The sequence below is a fragment of the Zosterops lateralis genome, assembly GCF_965231275.1.
Source record: "Zosterops lateralis genome assembly, chromosome: 1".
NCBI lineage: Eukaryota > Metazoa > Chordata > Aves > Passeriformes > Zosteropidae > Zosterops > Zosterops lateralis.
This window is the reverse complement of record NC_139762.1, coordinates 117,367,128-117,375,154: the sequence shown is the minus strand read 5'-3', so window position 1 is coordinate 117,375,154 and position 8,027 is coordinate 117,367,128. Positions and strand designations below refer to the sequence as shown.

Below are 8,027 nucleotides of genomic sequence, written 5' to 3'. Positions count from 1 at the left end.
AGATTCTGTTAACACAGACAATATTTCCTTGTATGTAATTCAGTTCACTGCAGTGGAATTATTCTTTACTGAAATAATGCAAAGAGCCAGTCACGGCGCTACAGACCAATTTGCTCCAAGTCCCATCCTTAGTTTCTAAAACTTAAGAATAAATAGAGTGAAGATGCATTAAGAAACAACTTATATCTATCTCTCTGCCATGACAGAAACAGGTAAATGACAGATTCATATCACCACATAGGTTTTGTTCTGACAACTTTCAGGAGAGTAGCAATAAATGCATTTGGTCCATTGTACCTCTTCTGTGAGTGTCACATGCACATAGTACAAGTTGTATCTTCCATAGACTTGTCTCTTTACCTACTTTCTGAGGTAAAAAGAGGTCTTTCTCTTTACTTACTTTGCTATGGACATGTCTCAAGCTCCTCTGGTTCTTTTCTACTGTTCCTGCTTTTATTTTGCATGAAAATGATGTGGTGTTCACATGCAGATATGGAATTTATACCCTGATATGCAGCAAGGTATAGACAGAAAAGCAACCACTCCCAATAAGAGATGCTCTTAAGTTCCATACTACAAACAATGCCAGAGCCTGACAAATCCATGGTTTTGGGAAATGGGTCAATAAATCTACAAAAGAAAAAACCAAAATTTTAAGTATGCTAAGTCATAAATTATACTAAGAATAATTTGGGGGTTTGTTCCCAAAAGGGACACCAACAAAAAGAATTCCAGGGCAGATCACGACCTTGGAGGCTGCAGATTTATGAATAGGATGATGTGACCTCATGGTTTAATTTTCATATCCTTTTGAAAAAATCATACATTTGACGTTTCAGAGAAACAGGGTTGGAAGAAAAATAAGATTGCCTAGTTTTTAAATTCAGGCTAAGTATGTGATAGATTGAAAATTTTCCCAGATAGCTAGGTCCAAAGTGGTTTAGCAAAATTAAAATCCGAGAAGCAACATCCATTTATACTGCATGAGGACTTGGCCTCTAACCTACATCTTCTTTGTTGTTTCTTTTTTTTTATTTTGCTTGCTGTGGTCAGATATGGGAAAGAACTACTTCTGCAAAAACATTTATTTAAATCATGGATGGAAAATTGAGTTTTCAAACCTGTTTTCTGTTTCCAAACCTTTAAGAAACCATCCAACTAAGAATAATTTACTCAAAGGACAGTATGAAACACTTCATGCATTATAAAACCCCAACATATCCTTGAAATTATCTGTTCTATTCATTTATGACACAAAAAAATCCATTTTCCATATATTTTGGATATTCTTTTTCCTATCTTCATCAACATTCAGTTCTTAGGGACATTGATGCCCTTCTGGAAGTGCGTATCATGCCTGTGTTTGGCTAATTCTGTACTGCAAACAGTACCAGTTTAGTTTGTTCTTCCCCCAAGGGCTAAAATTACTGAGGTTTTGGGTTTCCCATTTTCATCACCAGTAATTGCCTAAATATTCACACCCTCCACAAATTAAAACAAGGGTTTATTTTAAAATAAATGACCTTTGCAGAAATGAATGGCACACTTTCATACTTCAGAGATTTCATCCTAGAATACACCTTATTTTCCAAAGAAGATGGGAAGCACTAGTGTTTCTGGTTTTAAGTGTTCAGAAATTTATAAGGTGCTGGAAATTTTTCCCTTCTATTCATTATAATTTGGCAAGCAGCTCAGTTTTGAAGTGTTGGACTTTGCTCTTGGGAAGCAAGAGGATACCTAGGGATGAAAAGTATGGGAACATCTAGGGTGCTGTGAATATTGCTTTTTCAAATGAAACAAAAGCAAAAATTGTTCACTCCTCAATCCATGACCTTTACCACAGATTTCTTTGCAATATTTCTGACCAGTCATATCTTGTATGAAATTTCTTGTACGTATGTTGAACTTATAACAGTAACTCTGTACAGACAGCATACAAAGGTGCTCTTGCCCCCATGGATCAGACAGAAAAGCTGACTCATTCCAAACATTGAAACTTTGCTCTTTCTCCTAGTGAATCATTGCCAGGAACAGCCCTCTGTTCCCCTTTTCAGACCCTTCATTTCCACAACACATCTGTACAGCCTTGCTCCACATGAGAAGAACTTTATGGGCACTTTGAAAGCCCATCTTTGGCCTGGAGTGTCTGCACTGCAGCTGCTGTAAAGCCATGGTGTCTTCACAGCTAGCAGCTATAAAGAGACACTTTTCATCTGTCACCAATGGACAAACAATGTCCATGTTCAATCTGTGAGTCTCATCAAATCCTTAGTCCTAGACTGCTATTTTTCAGAGTCCAGCCTACTTCTCACAGCCTCAGCACATTGGCAGGAGGGAAGCAGGTGTGTATCCTTTCCAGGGCAGAGGGGTAAGACAAATTCTTGCTCAACCTTTTGGTGGTTCCACTGTCCCATTCTGTGCTCTTTATACGTTTCATCTACAAAATCAATGATGAGTGGCACCATCTGCTTCTGACTCCCCATTAACTCTTGGCCATCTATTCTTTTTACTATGGTTTTGTACTTTTGCTTCATGAATCTTTCCTCTCTCCCCCATTTAAAACTCTACATTGGTTTTATTTAAGCTCTCCCTAAGCCTACAAGTTTGGTAAGTTATTCTGAACAAAATATATTAAAAAAAAACAAGCTGGTTTTCCAGGTGGGTTTTCCCAAGCTCTCGCAGCTCCCATTCAAGTGAAGTTTTTACAGTTACATCTGTGCAAACAGTGAAAACAAATACAGTGTAATGGTAGGGAGCTGAAGGAAGTTAAGTGCACCTCTCCACCTGCCAAAGCCCAGATGTGGGAAATAACACAGCACAAAAAACCCCAAATACTGGGACACAGCAAAATTATTGCTACAGAAGGCTTTGGTACTATGTTAGTTTCATTTCTTGAAGCATAATCTTTTCTGCAACCATTGTTTTCCCATTGCTGCTGCAAGCAGTTTTAGCACCAAGCATGAGGTAAGATTTATAACGTCTCTAAAATCAGTAATGAGCAAAATGTTTGTCTGCAAAGAAGAATGTCCATCATTAAGAGAGACCATAAGGAGAGATGTTTGCATCTATTACCAGAGATAGGTGGGACATAACTTACAGCAGGACTTACTACCTTACAGAGTTTGGATGTTTATTAAGAGAGCAAAAGAAAAGTCTGTTTTCTGAAATTTCTCAGATTTTCTAATCTCCCTCCAGTCCCCGAATAAGGCCAGTAACAGTCACTCTTAACACTTTCTCTTCACAAAAACCTCTTCTTTATTTTTACTAAGTGATCCCATGTATAACATAAAGGCAGTGTTGTTTCTTAAAGATGCTTCTCAAATGAAAAAAAAAACCCAGTTAGTTCCAGACTCCTATATCTACCAGACAGGCACCAGCTGATATTAACTAGAGATGGTGAAAGCCTGGAAAGCTTCTGGCATGTACTGGACTCTGTACATCTCCTCATACAGGGTCAGACCACAGTTTATTCTATCCAATATGGGTTCTTTAATAATATATGACAATGCTAGAGCATGGACATCTCAATATTCCCCTCAAACACACTCCCATTTTGTGCAGTCTTAGTACTTTATGGGCTGGACATACAAGCCACATCTTTCCACTAAAACAGCCCTATTTTTACACCCATGTAGAGTCTATGATATCCTTGAAATGAACTCTACAACTTAATTACCATGTGAAAAATTGTGTTTTTGCTTTGCTGCCTGGTTATGCACTTTTTTCTATAATACAGAGAGGCAACAACTAGCTGTTCCCAGTTCTTCGTCGCTATATTTGTGACTTTATAGACTTGTCCTCAAACTTTCCCACACTGAGCAGAGTTGAGTCTGTTTAATCTCTATTCATGAAGGAAGCCTTTCTCTGTTCTTCTGATCACCATTTTCCTGCTCTTCTTCTTCTGTATCCTTCCTGATATGGAAGGAACCACCAGCATGCAGAACTCATGGGACACACAGGGATTCACAATGGCATAATGATCTTTCTGGTTTGTTTTTGATTCCTTTCCCTATGTTTTCTAAAATCTGTCTGGGATTTTTTTATTGCCTCTGACTAATAAGCTTAAGTCTTCATACCCACAATGAGACACGATCTCTTTGCTGAGTAGTAATAGCTAAATTAAAGCATCTCACTGTATATGCATAGTTGATGATTGTTTTCCCCTATGTGCATTATTTGATGCTAATGGATATTGAATTTCCTGTATTATTCTTAGTCATTCAGTACCATGAGATCCTTTTGTAGCTCCTTGTAGACATTTGCAACCAAGAACAATTTTGAATCCTCCACAACTTTGTCACACCTCTTTCCAGACTATTTGTAATTCCAACAGAAGAGGCTTTAGCCTCTTCTCCAGCCTCTAGAAGAGGCTCCCTGCAAGACTGTCCTATCATGCTCTCCTGATTGGGATTCTTCATACTTCTTTCTACAACTTGTTCCTTGTACAGAAAAGTTGCCGTACAAGATCCTGTGTGTCCTCTTCTAGAGCAACCATCAACACAGAGAATTCACTTGAATTTTTTCCTATAGCATTTTGATTCTTGAGCGCTCTATTCATTTTTGAGTAATTTCTCAGTCCTCAAAAGTTGTTTCACACTATTTCTTCTCCATTACAACGAACATTCTTGTTATTGCTTTTATACTTTTATCAAACAGTCTTCAATATTTTCTTTTGCTATCTTTATTAGTGTTTACATTCATAGTGCTAGAATTTATGCTTGCTCTTTTTTTTTTTCCCCTCCCTTTTCTGGACCCTTGGCCAAAAGAATAATCTTTGCAACTTGAAAACAGCCTTCTATTCCTAACTGCCTTTTGTATTATGTTCTTCTTTCCTGATTGTTTTCCAGACATTCAGAATAACTTATGTCTTGGTGCACCTAAGTTTGTTTCTAAGTTAAAAATTATAATTATATAAAGATAATTTCAGAAAGGCAGGGAATCTGTAGAGTAATAGGAAAGTAATTGACTTATAACATTACAAAATTGAAGCTGCAAGTAATTCAAGAAAGAATATAGATGGTATTGTAATATACATGCTCCTTTTAGAGGCTACCAACCTCTGGATGAATGGAAAAGAGCAAATGAAAATATAAAAATGCCTTTTATTTACCTTGCAACAACACAGGAAGTTCACATCTACAAAGTCAGGAATGGTAATAAGGTCATATATGCTTGTATTTCTGTAGGAAAAACTGTTTGATTTTTCCCAAATATTTACTATAAGTATTATCTAGGGGAAATAACTTGTTGGGCTAGGAAGAATGAAATCTTGTGCTTAAGAAATAACTTAAATTCTAGATTCATTGTTTTCCTAATTTACAGTAGTTGGAAGAATTGGACACAATGGGTATTTAGATTTCAAGTATAAGGCTTTGTTTCTGTCATATTACTTTTTAAAAAGAGATATTTTTGAAGTTGTAATGTAGGTTTCAATCATCTCTGTCAGTGGAGGATAACAGAAATTGAGGAAATATGAACAGAAAATGTGTAGGAAAAATATAGCAAATTATCTTCACATAGACACTGATGTGTCTGAGTTACATGACTCTTCTGTTTGCCTCAACAGCTGACTTACTGTAATGTTTTTTCTGTGTTTGTTTCTAACCACATTTGTGAGCCTTTTGCTCTTTTCGTGTTAGTAAAATTTCATATATAGATAGAATAGTGTTGTAATTTATCAGCAAGAGAATAATATTCACATAGGACCATATTCCACAAATAGCAAACTGATACAAGAAAGGCTACTTAATAGTGTACCATTAAATGTGCATTAAAATATGGCTTTATGTTAGTTGGTACTGTGGAATCTGGCAAGTGTTCTCCATCTGTATTTAGCTTAGAAGTCACCCATCTTTGTTTGAAAAAGCAGAATACTTTAGAGAAAAGAACTGTGTACCTAAAATCTTATCATTTTCTCAATGACTTTCCTCAATGGCAATTTCTCAGCTGTTCTGATGGGAGATATTACTGCTGCCTGTAAACCCTGACTTTTGAAAGTCTTTAAATCTCCGTAGGTAGTGGTCAGCAATAATTCTGTCAATTGTTTCATTGGCAATTTTGGAGGATGCTGGCCCTCTCACTGCCAAAACACTCAAGACAAATGATACTGTATTTGTCTTCACCTTCTCTGGAAAGTTTGAGACTGAGTTTTCCTTTCTGTCCTCATATTGCTGTTGTCATTTAGATGAATCTCTAAAGATCCCATTTAGTTACTGAAAACTTTCTATTTGGGTTTTACTGCTTAGTGTTCTCCTGAATCCAGTTTCCCTGAACATTAATGTAATGTTCCTTGTTCTGACTTTCTTAGCATAGGTGCAATCTGAAAAAATTTGGACATCTGCAGTAACTCATGGCTATATCTGAGACTGTTTTCTTGGCTTCTTCAGTGGTCAAGAGAAATGGAGAACATATCTGACCAGTCTTTGACATCTGCTTTAATGATGGGATGGATCACAACTTGAAAGATGATGTCTCTCTGTCGCTAACAAAGGGATCAAGGCAAGTAATTCACACACAGAGTCTCCTCTGCAGATATCTACATGGTCGAATGAATCCCACACAATGTAGGTGCCACTTTTTCAGAGTTGAAAATTTTCAATTATTGTAAAATTTCAGAGTTGTAATACTTCAAGCCAACTGAATCCTGGGCAGCATCAACAGCAGCGTGGCCAGCAGGACAAAGGAGGTGATTTTCCCTTCCACTCTGCTCTTGTGAGAGCCCACCTGAACTGCTGAGCACAGTTCCAGTGCAGCCAACATAAGGACTCTGCAAGTCCAGAGGAGAGCCACAAACTTGCTCAGAAGACTGCATCACCTCCCTTACAAAGACAGGCTGAGGAAGTTGGGGCTGTTCAGCTTGGAGAAGAGAAGGTTGGGTGGAAACCTCATTGTAACCTTTTGGTTTTTGAAGGCGCCTACTGGGAAACCAAAGAGGGACTCTTCAACAGGAACTGGAGCAAAAGGACAAGGAGCAATGGGTACAAATTGAAAGAGGGCAAATTTAGGTTCAGTATTAGGAAGAACTGTGAGGGTGGTTAGGCAATGGAACAGGTTGCCCTGGGAGGTTGTGTGTGCCCCAACCCTGTCAGTGTTCAAATCCAAGTTGGATAAGGCCTTGAACAACCTGGTATAGTGTGAGATGTCCCTACACACAGTAGTGGGGGGACTAGATGATCCTTAAAGTCCATTCTAATCCCTTAACATTCTATGTTTATATGATTCTATGATTAACAAAAGCAATTGAAGGAGAATACACAGTATTTGAAAATCTGTTCACTTACCTCCAGCTCACTGATTTGAATGCAGACTGAGAGTGCTCACAGTCTAACAGCTGTTCGGTGACCTATGTGACATGCTTTGAGCCTTCAGATTTAGGTTTTGCAAAGTCCTAAAAATAACCTTCTCTCTGCCATCCACTTGCTACATTGCCATTGCCTGCATGCTTAGGCTGTTTGCTCAGGCATGTTAAACGTGCTTTTTCGTACCTCCTTGAAAACAAGCTCTTTAGGTAACTATTATGTCAAATGCAAGAATAAGGGGAAGAATACAGATTTATCTGGTCATGACAGCAAATTCTATTGTCTAGAGTTATTACCAACCAGTAAAGTACCAGGCAGGATAGCGGGAGACATGAACTTCCTAAATACAGAATTGCACTTCAGCTCTCCACTGTCCTGATAACATTTTTCAATGCCAACAAAGACCTTTGTCCTAATTTTGAAAATAATTCATGGTTTAACCCCAAGTTGCATCAAATTTGTATTTATGAATCCTGCTGACAGCTAAGGTCTTTGGAGACTACACTGACCAGAAAGCTAAGAGTGAAGCTGGGGACACAACGTTCTCTGTTCAGGGCATCTGGCTAAAGAACAACGTCTCAGAGGAGAACAGCATTAGGAAATGTTTCAAAAAGCCACGGGAAAGCATTTCAGCCTCAGAAACTAAAATATACAGTTTATCTTTGTTATATTCTTATTACACAAGAGCAGCTTCACTTTCTGCATGTCAAGTTCTGATCTGAGAAAGCC

The 8,027-nt window shown here is 37.9% G+C and overlaps 1 long non-coding RNA gene across 1 annotated transcript; it reads left to right on the top strand.

Annotated features, from left to right (window-relative positions):
* The first annotated feature begins 2,063 nt into the window (after nucleotides 1-2,063).
* LOC310909837 lies at nucleotides 2,064-7,693 on the top strand. Its single transcript, XR_014590193.1, has 2 exons — nucleotides 2,064-2,368; nucleotides 6,308-7,693. It is a non-coding gene; the product is annotated as an uncharacterized lncRNA (long non-coding RNA).
* Nucleotides 7,694-8,027: the final 334 nt, after the last annotated feature.